This window comes from Saccopteryx leptura, chromosome 1 (assembly GCF_036850995.1).
Source record: "Saccopteryx leptura isolate mSacLep1 chromosome 1, mSacLep1_pri_phased_curated, whole genome shotgun sequence".
Taxonomy (NCBI): domain Eukaryota; kingdom Metazoa; phylum Chordata; class Mammalia; order Chiroptera; family Emballonuridae; genus Saccopteryx; species Saccopteryx leptura.
Window position 1 is genome coordinate 362020718 of NC_089503.1, and position 24368 is coordinate 362045085.

General features: G+C 36.7%; 1 protein-coding gene and 1 non-coding gene across 3 annotated transcripts in view; both read left to right on the top strand.

The window, feature by feature from the left end:
• KHDRBS2 (KH RNA binding domain containing, signal transduction associated 2) overlaps positions 1 to 24368 on the top strand; it is a 567387-nt gene that overhangs the window by 26445 nt on the left and 516574 nt on the right. The gene's annotated exons all lie outside the window — the stretch shown is intronic.
• On the top strand, positions 11058 to 11193 carry LOC136389915 (small nucleolar RNA SNORA48). Its single transcript, XR_010748468.1, has one exon. It is a non-coding gene; the product is annotated as a small nucleolar RNA SNORA48 (small nucleolar RNA).

The following is a 24368-nucleotide window of genomic DNA, read 5'->3' on the forward strand; positions in this document are numbered from 1 at the left end:
TTAATTAACCTCCCCAATAAAAACCACTCCAACTTGTTAGGAACCAGGTTGGGTAAGAGATTTAAAACTCTTGAAGTAGGCTAGGAAAAAGGGGAATTTAGCTGCTGAAGGTAGCTGTTCAACTTGTAAGCAAGAAAAATGTGCATCATATCTTATTTATGGAGAAATAGGCCAAGGATTGAGGTAGATCAACTGGCTGAAGGTTTCTGGCACTAAATTAATATACACAGTGAGTCTTTAAAATAAGTAGGAGTTATTAAAGGATAGCAAAGTAGTAATAAATGATTCAAATGGCAGTTGGAGGGTTAATTGCCTGACATTGCTATAGAATTAATGGCTTTCATATTTTTTTCAAATATTCTCATGCTTTGTAATTTTAATAAATCCAAACAGACAATACATAACTTATAGAACAGAGAAGGCAATTAGTGTATGAAGCACTGGTTACACGCTAGTCAATGTTCTAGTGCTTTACCTTTCCTAAGTCTGTCTAATAACCCAGTAACAGGGTTGATGGTTGGGATGGCAACAATAAGAAAAACCTTTTTTTTTTTTTTAATTTTATTCAGAAAATTAAACTTAACAGGGTGACATTGATCAATAAGTACATAGGTTTCTGGTAAACATTTCTATAGCATTTGAACTGTTGATTCTGTTGTATACCCATCATCCAAAGTCAAATCATTTTCTGTCACCTCATATTTGTCCCTTTTTACAACTCTTCTCCCCACCTCTCCCCCACACTCCTCTCCCCTGTGTCCCCCTCTCTCTGGTAACCACTTCATTTTTATCTATGCCCATAAATCTCAGTTTTATAGCCCACCTGTGTGTGAAATCATACAGTTCTTAGCTTTTTCTGATTTACTTATTTCACTCAGTATGTTCTCAAGTTCCATCCAGGTTGTTGTAAATGGCACTATGTCATGATTTCTAATGGCTGAGTAATATTCCATTATATATATGTACCACATCTTCTTTACCCTATTTTATCTCTATTGAAGGACACTTTGGTTGTTTCTATATCTTGGCCACTGAATAATGCTGCAATGAACATGCAGGTGCATGTGTCTTTACATACCAATGTTTTCAAGTTTTTAGGGGAGATACTGAGTAGAGGGATTGCAGGATCATATGGTAGTTCTTAAAGAACCATCATTCTTTCTTCCATAATGGTTGTACTAATTTGCATTCCCACCAACAGTGAATGAGGGTTCCTTTTTCTCCACAGCCTCTCCAACTCCTGTTATTACCTGTCTTGTTGATAATAATCAATCTAACACACTTGATGTGATTTCTCATTGTAGTTTTGATTTACATTTCTCAAATAGCTAGTGAAGATGAGCGTATCTTCATATCTGTTCGTCATTTGTATATCCTCTTGGGAGAAGTGTCTGTTTAGGTCCCCTCCCCCATTTTTAATTAGATTATTTGATTGTTTGTTGCTGAGCTTTGTGAGTTCTTTATATATATTATGGATATTAACCCCTTTTCAGAGCTGTTGTTTGCAAATATCATCTTCCATTTAGTTGGCTGTCTGTTTTGTTGTCAGTTTCTTTTGCTGTGCAAAAGAAATAATTACCTTAGGAGAGGTAAAGCACTAGAACATTGACTAGGTTGTACAAGCTTTTGAGTTTAATATAGTCCTATTCATTTATTTTTGCCTTTATTTCCCTTACCTTTTGGTTCAAATTCATAAATTTTTCTCTATGGCCAAGGTTCATGAGTTTAGTACCTGAGATTTCTTCTATATAATTTGTTGTTTCAGACCTTATATTTAGCTCTTTGATCCATTTTGAATTAATTTTTGAGCAGAGGGACAAACTGTAGTTTTATTCTTTTGTATGTGGCTTTCCAATTTCTCCAGCACCATTTATTGAAGAGGCTTCCTTTTCTCCCTTGTGTGTTTCTAGCTCCTTTGTCGAAGATGATTTGTTCATATATATGTCATTTTATTTCTGGGCTCTCGATTCTGTTCCGTTGGTCTGTATGTCTGTTCTTCTGCCAATACCATGCTGTTTGGATTATCATCCTTCTGCAATATATATATAATTTGAAGAATGATATCTCTGGCTTCATTCTTTTTCCTCAGGATTTTTTTGTATGGAACCATAAGAAATCCTGAATAGCAATGGCCTTTAATTGCTTACTACATGCCCTGGAAAAATGCCACACTTAGTGATTAAGATTGGGACTGAGGGTGCCCATGTTCAAATCCCAATGACAGTATATGCACTCTCTGTTACCCTGGACCAAGTTCTTGTCCTTCTACAGATCTTATTTTCTTCTTCTGTAGAATTGAAATTATATTTGACTTAACATGAAGGTAATTTTGAGGATAGATCAATATGAATCTCAGATAAAGTTCATGCCATAAAGGAAGCACTTAGTGAAATAGCTGCTAGTTTTCCTCCCCGACTGGCTTAATGTTATCAATTTGCACAACAGTCCCAATAGATAATGCTACTTTGGTACCATTTGGGGAGAGTGAGGATTGAAGGACACAGATAACTATCCCAAAGTCCTACAGCTTACATGAATCTAAGATTTTCTGTCTCCATATTCCATATTATTTCTCTTCTTGTGCATCCTGAATGCACAGAAATGATACTTTGGTCCATTTCCCTTGACTCTGGCTTATCATTGCTGCCCCTCTGGCAGTTTTTGAGAAGAAAATAAATTATTCAAAAGTTGATGCAGGTAAGAAACCAGGAAAAACAGTAACAGCTGACAGGGGTTCCCGGATTACTCGGCTGGGAGTCCGATATTTGGTCCGAGGTGTTCCCAGAGTTGCTGCTTAAAGTCTAAAGCTCTTCCTTAGCTCTGAGATATGAGGGGCTTCATTTTGCTTTTTTAAAAGTGTGTTAGTGAAGAACTTCATTACAGATTCAGTTTACCAACTTACCATGTTGTGTAAAAGTATGGAGGATGCTTTACCTGGAAGAGTACAGAAGGGCACTTACCATGGATTCTGAGATGGAGCACCAGGATGTAGGAATAAAGTCCCCAAAGGAATTAATGGGCAAACAGTGACTATTTCTACAGGATTTCTTTTTAAGCATGAGAAATAAGAGTCCATGCATAGGCAAAAAATAACTATTTCTATAGGATTTTATTAAAGCACGAGGAATAAGAATAAATATACTATTGCATGGTTAAGAGGGTTCAAAAGAGAACAAGCTTGGTTTGAACTGCCTGGTTTTGCTTCCGGCTCTGCAGCTACTGACTACATGGGCTAGTTGTTAAGCTGCATTTTTTGGGTCTCATCATTAGCATGGAGATATCAGTAGTTTCTATAGCCACTGCGTGATGTTGCAGGAGGATTCTATTAATCAGCACTTAGAGTAGTGTTGGTATTCATTTAGCCCGTCCATCTTTCTGATCTGTTCATACCACTTCCGTTTCTTTGCTATTTTTTTTCTAGCAGTGCTGGTTTCCTTTCTCTCCCTTGGTCAGCTGAAGGCGCTTTCCTATGTAGGGCCTTTGTACTGGCCGTTTGCTTTTCTGGCAAAGCATCCACCGCCTGGCCCCCTCCCTGATCTTTGCATGGCTTATTTCCATATTATCCTTCTTTCCCCAGCTCAGAGTGGCCTTCTGTAGCTAGCTTCTATTAAATCTTTTCCTTCCTCACCCTCCTCTGTCCCATTATTATCTTTTATGTTATTGAAAACATCTGTCACTAATTGAAAATTATTAACTTTATATATAATTTTATTGCCTATCTCTTTATATGCATTGTAATAAATTCCATGATTATGGAATTCCTTTGCCCACCTCCCTTCACTATACCTAGAAAAGTACACTGCTCACAAACATTAGAGGATCAGGGAATGTGCAGATACTCCAGTGCTTTCAGCCTTTTGTACAGTGTATTTCCACCAATGAAATAAAAGTTGGCCTTGCCTCTCATTTGCATAATTGAACAACTTTTTTTGACTTGTCATTTGCTTTTCTGGTGTTCTTGTTTAATAAAAAAAAATCAAATGCTGCTTTTTTTTTTTTTTTGTATTTTTATGAAGCTAGAAACGGGGAGAGACAGTCAGACAGACTCCCGCATGCGCCCGACCGGGATCCACCTGGCACGCCCACCAGGGGGCGACGCTCTGCCCACCAGGGGGCGATGCTCTGCCCCTCCCGGGGCGTTGCTCTGTTGCGACCAGAGCCACTCCAGCTCCTGGGGCAGAGGCCAAGGAGCCATCCCCAGCGCCCGGGCCATCTTGCTCCAATGGAGCCTTGGCTGCGGGAGGGGAAGAGAGACAGAGAAGTAGGAGAGGGGGAGGGGTGGAGAAGCAGATGGGCGCTTCTCCTGTGTGCCCTGGCTGGGAATTGAACCTGGGACTTCTGCATGCCAGGCCGACGCTCTACCACTGAGCCAACCGGCCAGGGCCATGCTGCTTTTTTTTAATCACTTCATATTCATTTTGAAATATCCCCTAAATTTTGTAAGCAGTATACTTGGCACTGGGCCTGTGGGGGAGCAGTGGATAGCGCAGATAGAGAGTTGACCTGGAATGCTGAAGTCACTGGTTTGGAACCCTGGGTTTGCTAGGTCAAGGCACATACGACAAGCAGCGGTCAAGCAATGGACAACTAAAGTGAAGCAACTCTGAGTTGCTATTTCTCATTATGCCTCTCTGTAATATCAATAAATAATCTTTAACAAAAGAAAAATCTGAGCACAGGTATTAAAAAGACAAAAAAAAGTACTTTATTAAGTATATAATAAGCGTTCAAATATTTGTTGAGTAATAGGTGTTTGTTAGAAAGATTACAAAACGTGAGCGTCATCTCGGAGCTAGTCAAGTGGCAGAACTCAGTGTACTTGAACCTAAGCCTGCTGCTCTCTAAGGTGGTAGAGCGTAGGAACTGCACGAGCGGCCACGGAGACAAAAGTATAAAAGTATGGTGTAATAGCTTTCTGATGTTTGTTTTGTTCTGTCACCCTCATATCAAGGAAGGAATGTTCTAGTTTACTTCTTATTGCACCTTTACCTCCCCTGTGTATAAGTTTCCATCAACAGTCATGTTCTGGGCCACTCATTTTAGTCTCTGTTAAAAGTTAGACTACTTGACTGTGCTATTCAGCACGGCTGTTGAGTAATGGGAGGATTCCCCAAATAAAAGAGGAGCTCTAGTATGTGGTCCCCATGACTGTGTGTGGAGGAAAAAAAAATCCACAGGTAAATCAGAAATAGCAAAGTTTTATTATTTATTTTTCAGAAATGTAATGCTAATCACAGTACTTTGTAAGTTCAATATTCAAATAAATAAAAATTATTTAAGGAAAGATGAGACATTTACCTGCCCATAACAGGTGAAAATATGGACTGTAGTGGTGTAAACGGTTACTGAAATTATGACAGTAATTGCTAATTATTACAAAATGTTTAAATAAGAATTACTACAGATTGCAGTGATAATAGGCTTATTTTTCTCTTTCTCCTTTCATGTGTATTTTTTTTCATATTATAGATAATGGTTTTTGATAAAATGGAACCTAAATGTCAAACATTTTTTGAGTAGTACATTTTTTGTTTTATTTGAGAGAGAGAAAGAAACAGAGACAGGAAAGGAGAGTGAGAAAGGTGGAGAGAGGGAAGGGAAGAAGAGAGAGAGATTAATAATTTTTCTGATTCCCGAAAGGAAAGAATCCCAGTAAAGGGCTTCAGAGACCGAGCTTTGTCTCAACCAACTCTTTCTAGGGATGAGACAAGAAGAGTGCAAGGGACTATCCCGTGGAGGTTCATCATTTTATGGCAATACGAATAAATTATGTTTAATTTACATTTTAACATATGTAAAGCTAAAAACCTCCCCAGATTAAAATGTGAAGGCCATCATGATATTTTAAAGCAGAACTCTGTGCCAAACCCAATCCTAGAAACGGTGTCAGGGAACTAAAAGTAGAAGATACTGACATCAAAACTCTCTAATGAAATCTGGGATACATATAACAAAGACCATTCTTTTTAAAAAGAGCATAATGCTATGTATGACTTTATGGTATGTGAGTGTGTCTGTGTGTATAAATAATTTTTATTTTCTTGAGGGAGAAGAGAATGCTGTGGAAAAATTTAAACAGGAGAAAAACCATCCAATGTTCCCGTCTGAGGCTATTAATGATAATAAGTTTATATATGCCATTCTAGTTGCTTTATAGTATATTTTTTCCATAGTCAAGATCATATTTTATTCTTCTTTTTCTTTTTTTTTAAATTTTTTTTGTATTTTTCTGAAGCTGGAAACGGGGAGGCAGTCAGACTCCCGCATGCGCCTGACCAGGATCCACCCAGCATGCCCACCAGGGGGTAATGCTCTGCCCATCTGGGGTGTCACTCTGTTGCAACCAGAGCCATTCTAGCACCTGAGGCAGAGGCTACGGAGCCATCCTCAGCACCTGGGCCAACTTTGCTCCAATGGAGCCTTGGCTGTGGGAGGGGAAGAGAGAGACAGAGAGGAAGGAGAGGGGGAGGAGTGGAGAAACAGATGGACGCTTCTGTGTGCCCTGGCCGGGTATCAAACCCGGGACTCCTGCATGCCAGGCCAATGCTCTACCACTGAGCCAACCAGCCAGAACAAGATTATATTTTAAGTATACTTTTTGTTTCTTTGGGTTTTTTTTTTTAACATTTTAAGTACAAATCTGTGATTCAAATTCAAACTATAAATTGACCAATCAGGAAAAGACAAGGGGTAACTTGAAGATTTTATGAAGCCTTTCTTTGAACTGAATTTTTAAGAAATTGAATTTTCATCTAGGGAGAATAGGAAGAATATTCATGCTATGTATTTTCTTTTAAGTAATTTAAAGGACCATCAAATAAGGTTATAAAGTCATTTTAATTTACTTTATGAAACTTTGGGACAAATTAAAAATAAAATTAGTAAGTACTGGCCTGACCTGCGATGGTGCAGTGGGTAAAAGCATTGACCTGGACCACTGAGGTCACTGGTTCGAAACTCCGGGCTTGCCTGGTCAAGGCACATATGGGAGTTGATGCTTTCTGCTCCTCCCTCCCTTCTCTCTCTCTCTCTCTCTCTCTCTCTCTCCTCTGTCTTCTCTCTCTAAAATGAATAAATAAAATCTAAAAACAAACACAAAAATAGTAAATACTAAATTGATTCATTCAGAGGCTATTATGTATGATATCTTACATAGTCCTTGGTCTCAGGAGATTATAAACAGTTTGGTTGGAAATAATAAAAGTGGTAAAAATATTTTGTTTTTGAGAAGATTTAAATAAACTGTTCAAAGTAATAAGAAAGGTATACTAGAAGTTTGTATTTATTGCTAAATGAATGAAAATATTTCAGTCTGAATTAGGAAACATGTTTTCAAAGAGCTGAGACGAAACGGTTTTAAATGAGTGGATAGAGAAGAGCAGAGATGTCACTCTGGCTGGCAGTGTGCTGGTGTGAAAGCGTGGAGACCTCCAAGTGCAATGCATTGCTGCAAACCCATCGACCGTGAAATGTTCTCCAAGAGTCAGTCTGGCATTCATGATATTGAGTGGTATCATGAAGCAATGAATATTATCTTTACTGTTTGTCAAAGCCTATTAAAGATACCAAACCTGAGGGAAAGAACACATTTCTAAGAACTGTGTTACACCTCTCCTCTTATTAATGCAGCCCATAAATAATGTTATGTGAAGTGCTATGCCAGGAAGGTTCTCCTCCTTCGTAATAGGTAAGCTATTCATTCATGTTCACAAATGTTCTACTTTAAGATATTATAAATGGTAATGGAATTGGATTTTAAATTTCTTCAGACATTCAGTCTTCTGTGGGATTCTTAATATTTTCACAACGTTAAGTATCATTTGTTCTCTGATCTTTAAAACTACATTTACTGTTTTCTTTTTTAGTCATCGTGCATTTGAAGCAAAAATGTGATGCCATGCATGGGCAGGAAAAAAATATTTCTTGTTGGCCTTGAAAATGATTTTATAATGTGTGATTACATCAAATGTAAAATGTTAGATATATATGTGGGTAAGAGTTCTAGTACCTGGAGTTATCACTGAGTAGACATCCTCTAGTGATCCATTTGTGGGGAAATTTGTACTACTTCACTGTCATCTTTGTTAATTAAAATCCCCGAGATTCCTTGGCTATTTATACCAAACTGATACTGAATTTATAGTGAAACATGGCATTGTCATAGAGTAGGACTCTCTAGGTTTGTATTTTGGCTCTGTGAATTTTATAAGCTATATAATTTGGGGCCACTTTTAAACCTGCTGTGCCTTAGTTTTCTTATTTGTAAAAAGAGGGTACATACCTCAGAGGTCACTCATAAGACTTAAATGAGTGAATATGATAAAGTTTCTCATAGAGCACGTGATAAATACTTTGTATGCTAAATTTTAAAAATCCATGAACATTACTAAATACGCCAATCCATCTGTCATGACATTCTTTTAAATTAGTTTATTTTAAAATAGTTTCAAACTTAAACAGTTGTAAAAATGAACACATTACAAAGATTACTAGTATACCCTTTATCCAAATTCATGTGCTTTTAACATGCAGCATGTCTCTTTACCTCTGGGTAGCATATTGGGTATTATCTAAAATTAGGGGTATTCTATTCTGCAACTACAGTTGGGTTGTCAACCTCAATAATTTAATTTTGATACAATGTAATATTTCATTATTTTTTTTTTTTGTATTTTTCTGAAGCTGGAAACGGGGAGAGACAGTCAGACAGACTCCCGCATGCGCCCAACCAGGATCCACCTGGCACGCCCACCAGGGGCAAAGCTCTGCCCACCAGGAGGCGATGCTCTGCCCACCAGGGGGCAATGCTCTGCCCCTCCGGGGCATCACTCTGCCGCAACCAGAGCCACTCTAGCGCCTGGGGCAGAGGCCAAGGAGCCATCCCCAGCGCCCGGGTCATCTTTGCTCCAATGGAGCCTCACTGCAGGAGAGGAAGAGAGAGACAGAGAAGAAGGAGAGGGGGAGGGGTGGAGAAGCAGATGGGCGCTTCTCGTACGTGCCCTGGCCAGGAATCGAACTCGGGTCCCCCGCATGCCAGGCCGACACTCTACCGCTGAGCCAACCGGCCAGGGCCTAATATTTCATTCTTAATCCACTTGTAATACTTGACACAATAATGTCCTCCACAGCATTTCTTTCTCCAGTACAGGAGGCAGGTTAGAATCAGGCGTCCTGTTGAAGAGTGAGTTATGTTTCCTTAGCCTCTTTTATCTAGAGCATTTCCATCGCCTTTCTTTGTCTTTGATGATTGACATCTTTGAAGAATACTGTGACACCATTCTTTATAAAGAAATAACCTTTCTTAGTTACTTATAATTAATATTTTATCTTGAAAACAACAAGTAGTCTGTGAAATACTTCAAGATTCCTCTAGATTTAGCATCCATGGATAATTCTTTAATTGCCTGATATAATCTTTACTATGATGATTTAGAAATGGTCATTTTGCAACACTAGTACTCCCTCTATGTATACCAGCCAACCTTTAGCATTCCACTGAGAACCAGAGCCTGCCTGCCTGCCTCCCTCCTTCTCTTTCTCCCTCCCTCCCTCCCTCCCTCCCTCCCTCCCTCTCTCTCTCTCCCTCCCTCCCTTCCTTCCTTCTTTCCATTTGAGCTATATTTTTCCACAGTAGAAATAAAAAATATATATGTTTTCTAAGTTAGATTATTCATTTTCCTCATTAGAAGTTATCTATTTAAGTATAAGACACTGTCTAATTACACTTTGATAAATCAAGTCTACTTGTATTTTGAAGTTTGCATTTTATGGTATTATTTAAAAGGGAGTATCATCAAGAGAGGATGTTATGTACATATGTACATAGAAAAAAGTCTCAACCTGCTTTATAATTACAGGATTTCATCAATAATGGCTGCTCTAGAGGAAGCACTTTCCCCTCTTTTATAACTAAACCTTTATTCATTTGACAGGAGAGTCAACATGCATTTTCCATTCCCAGAGGATGACTTTTGAAGGTTTCCTGAATGGAGGACCATTGTCCTTGGAACTACTTCCATTTATCAATTTAGGCAATATTAAAAGTATTTCTTCTAATTTAATTCTAGTCCTCAGTGTAAGAACAGAACGCTACAGTTAATAAAAAGATAATTAAGAGACAACACGTGGGTAAGATCTGTACCTTGGTGGAACCTCTGAACATCTGAGAAAGCTGCCTTTTTAAATGTGAACTTTAATTAAATAAATTTATCATATTTGTTATTTGAGGCTAGGCTTTATTATGGAAATGTGCAGCATGGACTTAATCATTAGTAGAAAGTGGAAGAGCATACTCTTTTCATAAATATGAATGCCACTTTTCTGAATTATCCCACGTGGGAAATCAGGCCTTGATTGAAAAATAGAACATATGTAACGTACTGGCTCACACATGGACAGCGAGACAGCAGCTCTCAGTCTGGGTTTAATGGCAACCTGTATCCCACGAACTTTAGGCAGGCAAAGTAAAAATTAAACATTTTTTTTCGTTTTATTTTATTATATATTTCCTACATTAGTTAAAGGCATATATGCTTATTCTGTACTAAATTTATTTATAAATTGAAGAAAGAGAGGAATTAAAAAATTAATATTTTTCTCAATATTGCATGGTTTCCTTTGAAAAAATAAAGTAAGCATTTTCTATACAATTATCAAATAAGATTTTGGTACATTAATAAGTGTGATGTATGACAAATAGCTTGTAGTATTTGTTACAATTCCTCAGAAACTGACAATGAAAAATAACTTTCAGGTTAAGGTATGCTCTTAGAACTTTTTAAAAATCGACTTTATGGTTTGTGTTCCAGAATCTACTGAGGGAGGCAGACAAGTTGATTTTCCTTAAGGAGACACAGATTTTCTGTATTTTTAATCATTTTGTCTACAAATTCTATACATTACAAATAAATGTGTATTGACATATAGACATGTAAATAATTATGGCACTAAAACAATAGTGGTATGCTTTCACCTGAGAAACATTACTCCTTTAGCCTATTAATTACTTTGGAAAATGTATATAGAAATGGCTGAATGGACATGTTTAAAGTACCTTCTGTCCCTGACCTGGGTACAATAGCACCTGGTTTGGTGGTGCTTATCTCATTTCAGCCAGGGATAAAGTAACTCCTGGTTTATCCCCGCTTGGCTTTTGGTCTGTGCCCATGCCTGGTTCATGCCCTGGACACAAGGGGCAAAGTAAGTAAAGTATCTTCTAAAACAGATTTTTCAGCACTGTGTTATAAAAGTTTGATTAAACTGATTTTTCTTCTAGAAATCTTTTTGCTAAATATACATGGTCAAAATATAAAGAATTATCTCAAAATATTGCATTAAAAACAGATAGCATATGAGTCAATTGTATTTTATTTTCTCTCCCTGTCCTAAGTTCTTACATCTAAATGCCCCCATTCTCTTTTGAACACAGTCTTCATGCATCTGTTTAATAGACCGCAGTTGTCCTGTGGTTGTTTTCCCACATTGCAGTTGCATTTCTCCCGTTTGCAGCTTGCTTACTTTGTAATTATTTTGTAATATGTCTTTTGCCCTTTGGGGTTTTCTTCAAAGTGAAATCAAGCAATTCAGCTAAGTTCTACACCAGTCTTTTGAAGTTGAAGAAATAATGTCATTAATGAAAATGACATTAAAACAAACATCTTGCTGAGTTCATGTTTAGAAATAATTCTCTCTTTTGTATTAGTAATTTTACCTAAAAGTAGTACTGACTCAAATTCTTGTGTTAAAAAAACCCATCTTTTTCTTGTCTTAGAAATAATGGAAACTAATCATAGATGTAACTTGTATTTATGTTACTTAGATTAAATTTATTTTATGACCACAAATCAGCTATAAAATAGAGCTAAGAACTCGAATGTAGGACAGTAACTGAGAATTTTAAATTTATATGGAACTTATTTCCCAGTTAGCAATTCTACTTGAAAATTATTTAAAGACTGAGATTTGAAGTGGTATATTTGTTTCAGAATAGCATTCTATTAAAGAAAATATAAAGGAAAACTCATTTTTAAGTAAATGAGCAACACTGTAGGAAAACTCTTTTTAATTCCCACTGGAACTTTATTGGATTTGAAAAATGGAAGTATTCTTTATAGAGTCCTTCAAATAAGAAATTAATACCTACCTAGCCTCTTTATTGGCAGGAGGAATGGTGTAGTGTAATTGATTACAGATAGTCAGTAGTGCTGGCTAAAACATTTGAGCACTGAATTTGTGCCTGTGCTAAGTGCTTATTCATTTGACTCTTCACAGTAGCGATTACTCTGTGTAGTAGAAATTATCCTTAGCTCTCTTTCACAAAAGAGGTATCTGATCCTTAGAGAACATAAGGTAAAAAAAGTAACAGCAAGGTCTAGAATCCACATGAGCCAGATCCAAAAAGCCTACATTCTAAATAACTTGGCTATGCAAAAAATAATATATTTTTAAAATATTAGCGCAGTTGACTTTTTAAAAAAGATATTCCATATTATTTTTGTATAATTCTGTGAAACTCTTCTTTTTCCTATAAAGCTGGGATTTTCTTGTTTGTGTTAAATGACCTCAAATGTAAAAACATGCTCTTTTATAGTAGCTGTAACCTCTACTATAATATCCACAGAAATAGAGTACAGCCTATCTTCTTATAAGAGTGTGGCCCTGGTGGGCAGATTTAAAAATGTACTAGGAACTTTAACCACAATACTGCTACTTACCAAGGAGTCAGGGCAGACAGAGTTGCTATTTCCATCACCTTTCGGAGGGAATCTGTCTCCCGTCTCTCCCTGAAGATGATCTGTATGTATGTATGTGTTTGGGGATAGATCAGGCAGCTTTCGTTTATATAAGGAGTGTGACAAAATTATTTTAACAAAATCTTCTGGCTTAGCACTCAGTGGTCTACACATTTCCTCAGGAAAAAAATAATAAAAATTCACTGTCAGGTAATTATATACTATTGCCATTTTTCATGACTCCGCTGATACATTTATTTTCTTTTATTTAAAAAAAGCTTTATATTATATTCATTTTATAATTAAAATTGAAATCAATTGAGAGGGGGCATGACACTGTAATATTTTGCTTTGGCAAATCAGGGAAAGTATTTGAAAATTAGAAATCACTAAGATATAAATATATATATTTCCCCCTGAAAACTTCATTAAAGATACATGAGGTTCATTTTTCTTTTCCTACTTTGTCAGCATTTGAAAATGGCTCTATATGTTTTTTTGATAGCTGACTTTGATTAAATGCCCTGTGTACTGCGCACTGAAAAGTTTCTTATTCCTTTTCTTTTGCAAAGCAGGATATTTAAAGGTATATGCTGTAGATTGCACAAACAAGAACAGAATTCCTGTTATACATCCTTTCATCCCAGTCGATAAGAAAACCTGGGGATCCTCACTTAAAAAATGAACTCTTAGTAGAAAAGAGAAGGGTGTGTAGGTTTTTCTTCTAGTGATATCTCAGGTTTATTTTAGCTAAGAAATATGTTTTCTAAGGTGCAAATTCATGCAACTCTGTCTTGCTTATACGTATAACTGTTTAAATCATCAAAAAAGATCTTGTCCACATCATGGAACTCCTCAGCTTGGCTATGATCCTACATCCTGGTTCTTGGCTGTTATCACCTCTTTTGTCCTCTTGTGGAGATAGTTCGCTATAACAAGAACCCCTTATTTTAATTAAATTCTTCCACTTTGATGAAACTCTTTCATAGATCAAACGAGGTAAACATTAGCTTCTGGGTGTAGTTTTAACACTGACTTTTATAAATGAAGTGATTACTTACATTAATGTTTGTAAATTCCCCAATTAGAGCATATTATTTAGCATGAAAGCTAAATATATATATATGTTGTGACTGTCGTATTTCTAGAAATTCTCAAAAGATAGGTATTGGCACAGAATTTTTCTCTATTTTGTATTTAGATGGACTCTTTTAAAGATGTAAAAAGACATTGTTTGAACTGATCCTTTCCAATAGTCATTTCAATAACATATAAAGCCAGATATATTATTTAATTAAAGTCAGCTACCAGAAGAAAGCCAGAGTTTTACTTTCAACTGAAAATGGTTGAAGTGAAAACAAAAATAAGATCAAATGTATTTGTTTGATTCCACATTTTCAAAAGATTTTAGCCATAGTTTTGAATAGTGAAACTACATTTAAAACAATATTCTATCAAGTCTCTTTTAGAGTAAGGAAGCTAAGATTTTCTTTGTGTTGCCTGCAGAGTTAAAACATTCAATTACAATTTTCTTTTTAAGGTATCTGGGCAACAGAGATGACACTTATGAGATTAAAATACTAGAAAAGCACCAGAAAATATGTGTGCAAAAGTATCAGAGAGTAGCAAAAACAGAATGCAGCATACCTTCTTGTGATATGATGATGAACACTTCTGAATTACACTTTCCACCTGTGTTCAGACACGTATTTAGTAATCAGTCTTCATAACCCGGAAGTTGGCTGTGCTTTTAGTTTGCTGTTATATGAGGGTTTAGGGAATAAGCCACAGAACTCATAAAATACCATAATTTGCATGTCCTCCTGCACAGACGTTACCATACTTTTACCTCTTTGGTGTGAGCAAGGGGTGAGTGTGCTATCTGGTCCAGATGTCCACAGCCTGGAGTTCCTGATGTGAAGATATTTATCTCGGTGGCTCTGCCCATTATTTCACTTTATAGTCATGACTGCTTCAGGTGCCATTTCTGAGACATGGCAAGACACGTGCAAACTGCTGAGTTCCATAGAGATTACATCCCGAAGACGTGAGATTTTGATGCAGAAAGGCTTAGTTCAGAGATCTGTAATTGTGAGCTTTAGCAACAGATTAAATCTGTTGTTTAATCTTTTTCTACTTACCAGTCTTCAGTGGGACACTGAATTGATACCATGGAGATTCAGTTTACCTACCTATGTAGATCAGGATGGTTAGATAATAGAAAAAACACATTTCTTCTTTATACTTGAGTTATGCTTCCCCTGAGGTCCAGCCTATTGTCTTTAATTTATTCTCAAAACAAATTAAATTGCCACTTGATAATGTCTTTGTGCTTTCTTTATTACCCCATGATGTTGATACTTGTTAAACTTCCTACTCTAGCTTTGTTTTTTCTTAAGGCCGACTGAGACCACTGGAGCCATTATAGGCAGAGGGATTTTGATTTCCCTTAATTTTTAAAAACAACCTGCAGTTGCCTAACAATGGAATGAGTCTTTTAAAAATAGGCAAATGCCATTCAACTTTTCTTGAACTCAGGCTTTTTATGGTATATAAAAACTTTCCCAAGACAGAAAAATACAAAACATTTTCACGTATATTTATGATAGCTAGCAAAACCTAACATAAAAATACTGTACTAACATAGGAGAAAGAGAACAGTTTCATGTATAAATTTAGATGGAAAAACCCTAAATAAATTGTTAGCAAACTCAACGATGTTTGTATGACAGGAACAAGTAATGTTATGAATAGTTTTTGTTTTGTACTGGGAATGATAGCCTGATTCAGTAATTAGAAATATGATTCATATAATTTATTACACTAGCTAATTAAAGCGGAAAAGAAGACATGAGATACTCTTGAATTCTACAACAAAGGCATTCAAAAAACACTGATAGTTTCTTAGTATACTGTGCATAGGATACCTCCTTAATTTGATCATGATTCATATCCACCGATTAGTGAACATACGATGTATCAAGTTCTTGGCTTGGCGTTTTAGGTACTTCCTAACTTGTTGTCCCAGCTTTTTGGCAACGTCAGTGATGACATCTTTACATATGAAGACCCAAAGGATTATGAACTGAGAGGTGTCATTTGAACCCATAGAATCTGACTTCAAAATTCATTCTTTCCATTAGTACCTTATTACATCCCTTCTGTTTTCTCATAGATTTTTTTTTCTTTTTTCTTTTTCACACTTCAAACTGAAGGTGGAATAAAAGAAAACCACCCTGGAGGGTGGACTTTTCAGTATAATTATTTCACATCTCCTGTCGGTTTCCAAGCCTGGCTAGCAATGTGATTGTTTTCAGTTTAGATTTCTATGTCGAGGCCTCCGAATCTTAACGTATCTCCTATATTTGGAGTAATGCTTGCAGTACAAATCTGAAATTGACCTGGAAGCACATATAACTGCATCATGCCAGTCTTTGTTTCAAGAGATTCTCTGACCATTGTAGAAGCCCAGAGAAACTGAATGTTTTTTGCGTTATAAAAAAAAGCACAGGTTTTTACAACAAATATCCCATTAAAGCATAGCTATTGTGCATTGCTTGCGCTAGAGCAGCTTGTATCACCCCCCAAACAGAGAGCACTGCTTCTTGTATTTAGGCCACTGTCACTTCTCTTTAATTTCAGATTCAGAGGCTAAACTGATGCAAAGCTTACAGGATGGGAAGGCATTTCTGAAAAAGTGATCTGAGTATCTACACTGTTTCTTCCATACCTTTTGTCATTCCGTGAGGGTTACGGTTGTGGCACCTGACAAAGGATATAAAAGCAAAGAGGCATAACCTGCAGGCGTAACATGCAGCCAGCTTTGGATTGGATTTTAAATTGTGCTGATGCCATAAGGACAGTTGTCTTTAAAGAAACAAGAAAAGCATTGGTTTGGGGAGAGAGTACATTGTTTGGTTCTCTGTTTGTGAGGATGTAATTTGTAAAAGAGATGTATTATTTTTTCCTTCAGTATTGCTGAGGTTCACTCTATTTTGGAATACAATTTAATCAGTTAACTCCTAGAAACAAAAGCTTTTTAACTAAATAAGAGTTTTCTTCTTTGCTGTATTATCAAAGGTCCTCCTATATAAATCCAGTAAATACCATTCTTCTAAAGTGTTGATTCTCAACCAGTCGTTTTCTATTAATTCTTGATGAGCACCTTCTGCATCCTTATATGATGTCTAGTCTTGTCATAATCTATAGGTTTTCCTTGTGAAGTTGCCATGAAGATACTAAAAAATTAATAAAGTTTAAAATCCAACATGATGCTTCTCTGTTTTATTTCAAATACCTGCCTAAAGCACTCTTATTTAGGATAAATGAACATTCAGAACTATGTGGCCTCGTACAAGTGTAAATATATTTTCCAGTCGCAGATGACTTACTTAGTAATCAATTTATTTTGGTTGTTCTTTCTATTTTCAGAGGAATTATTTTGAGCCTTCAGCACTTTCCTAATATTTATCTAGAGCTTCTTACTTCAAATACAGGATCTTATATCTTTTATCACCAAAGGAAAAAAAAGGACAGTTATTGGGTTTTCTATTCTTAATGAGCACCTTCTACTAACATGCATACTAATAGGATGTCTGGTCTCATCATTATCTTTTGTTTTTTCCCTGTAAAGTTACTATAAGGATACTAAAAAATGAATAAAGGTTTAGCTTCGGGGTCTCTCTTTTATATGCTCTTTACAAAGGCTCTGGGAGGGCTTCCAGCAGTGGGTTCCTATGGTTTTATGATTTTATAAATTTGACAGAATAAGATGACTTTATTTCTCAACAGTTTTTTTATTTTGAAATACTTCAAACCTGCAGAAGGGGCACACAAACAAACAAAACACCCACATAAAGGAAAATGATGCTGGTCTAACTGACTTTGGAATTGAATTCAGTCTCTAAGATCAGAGGTAAGAGGAATTGTACATAAGCACTGTTTTCGGTTGATAAAATTGTTTCCTGTGGAGATAAGGGTTAATAGTTCTGAAACCTCTCACTATGTATGTACAGTTGAGTTGAACAGTGAGGTGCATGTATGGAGGATGATAGGAGCCATATTTCTCATTGTTGGAATGAGAGGCGGTGGTCAATAGGGGAGGAGGCTAGTAGAGTCCCTATGGTAATAGATTCAGGTTAAAGACTTAAGTATGAACTCAAATGTTTAGCATATTTAGATTTATAGATATTATATATTATGTATATAGGGGATCAGTATACAAATATATTTCCTTGCTCTGTCTGCTGAGAGAGCATTGGAGCAGTGATCCCAGAAACAACAAGCACACTCAGCCCCTAGATCTGGATTTTCATAAATATCAACTTATGAAAAACTAAAAAAGCAAAAAAACAAACAGAAATGACTCAAGGTCTTGGAGAAATTGTTTATTGTGGGACTGAAGCAGGATGTATACGAGATGAGCCTGAGCACCTCATAGTACGGGAAAGTAAGGGGAATCTTTACAGAATAAAAAGGCCCACAATAATGGGCATATGCCAAAAGACACAGGAGCCCACTGACATTTGCCCCAGTGGCATGTCTAGAGCAGTTTGAGGAGAATGAATGAATGAATGAATGAGTAAAAAAAAGCACTACTTGACTGTAACCCAAAGTATAAATAGTCCAGGAGTTCATACTGATATACATAATTAATTTACAAATAAATGGGTGAAAATACATCAATATCCTGTGCAAGAAAATGTATTATATAAAACACACCTTAATTTTGGGGCCCTAAACTTGAAAAAAAATGTATTACATAAAGTTATTGAACTCAAGTTTTAGTCATCATAAAATTCATACAAATCCTCATCACTGTCAAAACCCCCATCCATTAGCTTGTCCTCATCTGTGTCTGATGCCGAATCACTGTCTTCATATACTGCCTCGTCCTCAGTTCCATCTATGGCATCTGAAATGCCACAATCACTGTATAAGACACACCCAGTTTTTAGACCTCAAGTTTTTCAAAATTGAGTCTTATACATTGAGTCAAATATGGTCGATTCTTTGCTCTGAAGGAGGAAGAAAGTGAAATATAACTCCTCTTTCCTTAAGTTGGGCGGTGCACAGTAACTTCCTGAGTGCGGGTAAGAGAAGATTCACTTTTCAGTAAAGAATCCTGCCAGTGGCTACCTCAGCTAGGCAATCAAGGTCAACCTTAGTTGTGCTAAAACATGTTGGTAGTATGTATCCTTGTTATGTGAGGAGAATGTCATTTTAATTCTGTAGTCTTGCTCCTAAAACACATTATCTGATCTAATTATGAGAAAAACATAAGGCAAATGCCAACTGAGGACTATCCTGCAAAACATGTCATTGAGTACTCCCCAGCCCTGTCAAGGTCATTAAAAATGAAGAAAACCTCAAAAACATAATCGCCAGTGGTGGAAGCCTGAGGAACTTGAAAACCAAGTGGAACGTATTATCCTGGATGGGCTCGCGAAGCAGAAACAGGACTTTAGACAAACCTAAAGAAATCAGAATAAGGCACGGACTTTAGTTAATACCAGTGTATCAGTTTCAGTTCATTAGTTGTAACAGAAGTAATATATCAACATAATACATTAATAGTAGAAACCTGGTGTGTGATATAGGGGAACTGGCTGTGCTATCTTTCTATACAAAATCTGTTCTAAAATAAAATATTCAAGTTAAAAAATACACCTGGCATCTGGATTAACAGTTTGCCGCATTTGTGCTTTAAATTTGTGTTTGAGAGTGTATGTGGGTATAAATGTTTTCTGACTTGCTGGAAAGTAATTTAAGTGACCCCAACACACTTGACACATCAGCATGTACGCCCCGAGAACAAGGGCATTCTGCATAAACGTACCACGAGCGTACCTGAGCAGGTCAACACTGACTCGATAATGTTTAATTTGTATAGTCTCTCTTTTTTTTTATTTTTTTATTTTTCTGAAGCTGGAAATGGGGAGAGACAGTCAGACAGACTCCCGCATGCGCCCGACCGGGATCCACCCGGCACGCCCACCAGGGGGCGATGCTCTGCCCCTCCAGGGCATCGCTCTGCCGCGACCAGAGCCACTCTAGCGCCTGGGGCAGAGGCCAAGGAGCCATCCCCAGCGCCCGGGCCATCTTTGCTCCAATGGAGCCTTGGCTGCGGGAGGGGAAGAGAGAGACAGAGAGGAAGGAGAGGGGGGGTGGAGAAGCAAATGGGCGCTTCTCCTATGTGCCCTGGCCGGGAGTCGAACCTGGGTCCCCAGCACGCCAGGCCGACGCCCTACCGCTGAGCCAACCGGCCAGGGCCTGTATAGTCTCTTTAAACAGAATCAGGATCGGATCAAGACATATGTATTACATTTGCTCGAAATGTCTCATTAGTCACCTTTATTTTGTGAGTTTCCTCACCTTTGTCTTTCATAACAACGTTTCATTTGTTCAACCGTTCAGTCCAGTTATCTTAGTATAACTTACATTGTTTGGAGTCTCTACTTATGATTACATTCAGATTAAACTTTTTCTTGGCAAAATACTACATAGGAGAATTAAATTCCCCATGACATAACCATAGGAGGCACATGGTTTCAGTGGGTCCCTTTATTGCTTTTGCTCGTTTATTCACCTAAGGCATTAGAGATATATATACGGTCAACCAGAAAGTTCTGTCTGTTTTTGGAATAAAACAAAATACAAATTTTTCTTACCATCAATAAACTTTATTAAATAATATAATTGCCATTATTATTAATGATTTCTTGCCAGCGTGAGGGCAATTTGTATATCCCATTTTTGAAAAATGTTTTATCTTTTGATGTGAAAAATTGAACCAGTGCTTGTTTGATATCTTCTTCATTTTTGAATTTTTTGCCCTTCAAAAAATTTTGTAAGGACAAAAACAAGTGATAGTCGGAGGGTGCTAAGTTCAGGGAATATGGTGGATGTGACAGAATTTCCCAGCCTAGTTCTGCAATTTTTTGATGAGTCCCTAAAGCAGCATGTGGCCTGGCATTATCATCATGCAGTATGATGTTCTTCCTATTGAACATCGCCGGCCTCTTTTCTTGGACTGCTGTCTTTAAATTATCCAGTTGCTGACAATACTTCTCCGAACTGAGCTTTTCGTTCGGTTTTAAAAGCTCGTAATGTATTGTTCCTCGAATGTCCCACCATATACACAACATTCTCTTATTCAGAGTCAAATTTGTTTTAGAAGTGGAAGGGCTAGGTTTTCTGGGCCCACAATATGCCCTTTTCCTTACGATATTTTCGTAGGTAATCCACTTTTCATCCCCAGTTATCATCTGGTTCAAGAAGGGTTTGATTTTGTTCTGAGCAAGCAGAGATGTGCATATGACGACTCGATCATCCAAATTCTTCTGACTTAATTCATGTGGCACCCATCTTGAATATTTTCACACCAATTCTATCTTCCGATTACGGTCCGAAATGGTTTGCTGAGCTGAACTAAGCCTTTCTGTGATCTCCGACATTGTCAGAAAAGGATCTTGCTCCAACATGGTCTTAACAACATCGTCAGCGATCAAAGATGGTCGCCCAGAACGTGGCTTATCAGAAAGGTCGAAATCACCTGTTTCGAATTTTTCGAACCATCTTCTGCATGTCCTATCAGAAACTGTACCTTCACCAAACACTTTCAATAAATTTCTATATGCTTCTGTAGCATTTCTTCCTTGTTGAAATTCGTAAAAATTACAGTAGTGTAAATGAACTTTATCAGTAGCCATGGGTACACTATCGCTTCACACATAAGACTAACGTGAATCAACTTTTAGTTAATTTGCTACGTCAGTATGTATACATTAAGTGATAAAAATAGAGAGGCACACATGTGTCAAATAAACATGTGCTTATGTGTCGAAACTTGTTATGATAGAAACAGACAGAAATTTCTGGTAGACCTGATATCAAAAATAATAATTTCCCCACTTTAATAATAAGTTATCTGTAGGGGGTATAGTTTGAGGCTGCGCGTGCGCGCACACACACACACACACACACACACACAAACACAATTCTAAAAAATCTTTCACCCAGTGTTCTTAGCATTTATTGATGATCATTTGCTGAGTAATTGATTACTTTGTTTTTTAATAGTGATTTTATAATGCTATTATATTTTTTCTACATTTAGTAACTTGCATTCTTCATAAATAAGAGTTTTTCCTTCCTAAATATTTTATATTTTATTATTGTTATGATTTCATGAATATTTTTATTTTAATATTTTATACTTTATTGCTTTCATTGTTCACTTTTTATTCAAGATGTCCCAAATTTGGCCAGTAAAACCGTATGTAAAAGAAGACACTTGAAGCTCACTTTGTGCTTCTTTTCCACTATAACCCTGGACTCAAAAATTTCTCTAAAAATTTTAGAATTTTCTCTAGTTAATTTTAGAAATAAAAATCAAGGTGATAGGTGCGGTTATTTTTACTGGAGTATTGTTTCTTCTGGACTTTTAGTGTATACAGTATAGCCATGAGATGTACACATGTAATATATACACATGCTTGAGTACATATGTGCCTGCGTACAAAATATGTAAATCTGTGTTAATCAAAAGCTAATTTTTGCCTGACCAGGTAGTGGTGCAGTGGATAGAGCACCGGATTGGGTCATGGAGGACCCAGGTTTGAGACCCCAAGGTCGCCAGCTTGAGCGCGGGCTCATCGGGTTTGAGCAAGGCTCACCAACTTGATCCCAAGGTCGCTGGCTCGAGCAAGGGGTCACTCGGTCTGTTGTAGCCCCCAATCAAGGCACATATGAGAAATCAATCAATGAACAACTAAGGAACCGCAACACAGAATTGATGTTTCTTATCTCTCTCCCTTCCTGTTTGTCCTCAACTGTCCCTCTCTCTGACTCTCTCTGTCTCTGCCACAAAAACTAAAGATAATTTTCATACTTGTAATACAAATCCAACAGTTCTGAGTTCTAACCCACTTTACCCCATTTCATATCTATACCTGCCTTCTTTCTTAGTGACAATTGTGATTCTCTGAGCATCAGTTGCAGAATTTCTACACTGATGTCACTATCTACTAATTTAAAGAGCCCTACTAATTAAAGTTAAGATTGCTTGGTAGTTCTTTTTATTTCTGTGGTATATATAATAAAGGTGTATAATCAGAGTATTGTATCTAAAATAGCTTTAATATTTTTGTGTATTTGTGGTTATGTTAACATTATTAATTTGATGTATATTTGGTTCTCTTTGTGTGTGATTTTTAGAGCACACACATTGTGTTTTTATTTGCTTCTTTAATTATTGAGTTTATTGGGGTGTCATTGGTTAATGATATTTTACAGGCTTTAGGAGTATAATTCTATATCATTTGTATATTGTGTTGTGTGTTAAAACCCCAAGTCAAGTCTCCCTCTTCCACCATGTATCCCTCTTGACCTCCTCCACGTTGTCCACCCACTTCCCTTCCTTCAGTCCCCATACTGTTGTCTATAAGTTCTTTTTCTTTCCTTAATCTTTTCACCTTTTTCATCTAGTCCACCAACCCCTGTACCCTCTGACAGTTGTGGTTGTGGTTAACATCATTAATTTGATATATGGTGATGTATATTTGGTTTTCTTTGTATGTGATTTCACAATTTTCATTTTCAATTTTGAACCATGTAAAACAATGATTCTTATAGTCTATGTTTTCCAAATATCATGTAAATTAAATAATACAACATATTACTTTTGTGTGCTGTTGTTTTTGTCAGAAAAAAATGCATTTAAGTTCCATCCATGTTTTACATGAATTGGTAGTTTGTTTCTTTTTATTACAGAGTTGTATTCCATGATATAGAATTCAGGCATACCCAAACTACAGCCCAAGGGCCGCATGCAGCCCCCTGAGGGCATTTATCTGTCCCCACCACCGCACTTCCGGAAGGGGCACCTCTTTCATTGGTAGTCAGTGAGAGGAGCACTGTATGTGGCAGCCCTCCAACAGTCTGAGGGACAGTGAATTGGCCCCCTGTGTAAAAAGTTTGGGGACCCCTGATATAGATGTACCACAGCTTGTTTATTATTCACCTATATTGTTTTCAGATTTTGTCAGTTATAAATAAATCACTCTAGGTTATTTTCTTATAGATGTTTGTGTAAACATAAATTGTCATTTCATTTGAGTATTGTACCATGAAGTCTGATTGTTCTGTTGTATGGTAAAGTGTACTTTTAACAAGATACAAGCAGACCTGTTGAGACAAATGCTTTGTAATATACTCACCTCAGTTATTTTGTTCCTTTTTTACTTGATGATGTAAAGGTACTATGTTTAATAAAATGCTTTTTTTTTTGAAAAAATGAAACTATATTTTCTGGGAAAATATATAACTAAAAATAATGACTCAGTTTTTTGTTGCTTGTTTTGTTTTGTGAGCTTTTTTTGGAATAGTTTGGACATTAGTCCACTGATGTATTCAGTTGGGACTTATAAACAAAAAGCTTTGTTCTCTTTTTTTCTAAAAGCAAATATATGACTCTTTTTAAAAGTGAGAAATGACAGAAGTTAAAACAAAATGAGTGAGAGATAGAAAGAAATGCATTCTGACCATAGGAAATTCTAACATTTTTACATGAAATTATTGCATTAGATGCCATGTTAGACAATGGTGGAAGAATTGGATTGCATGGAACAGAGTCAG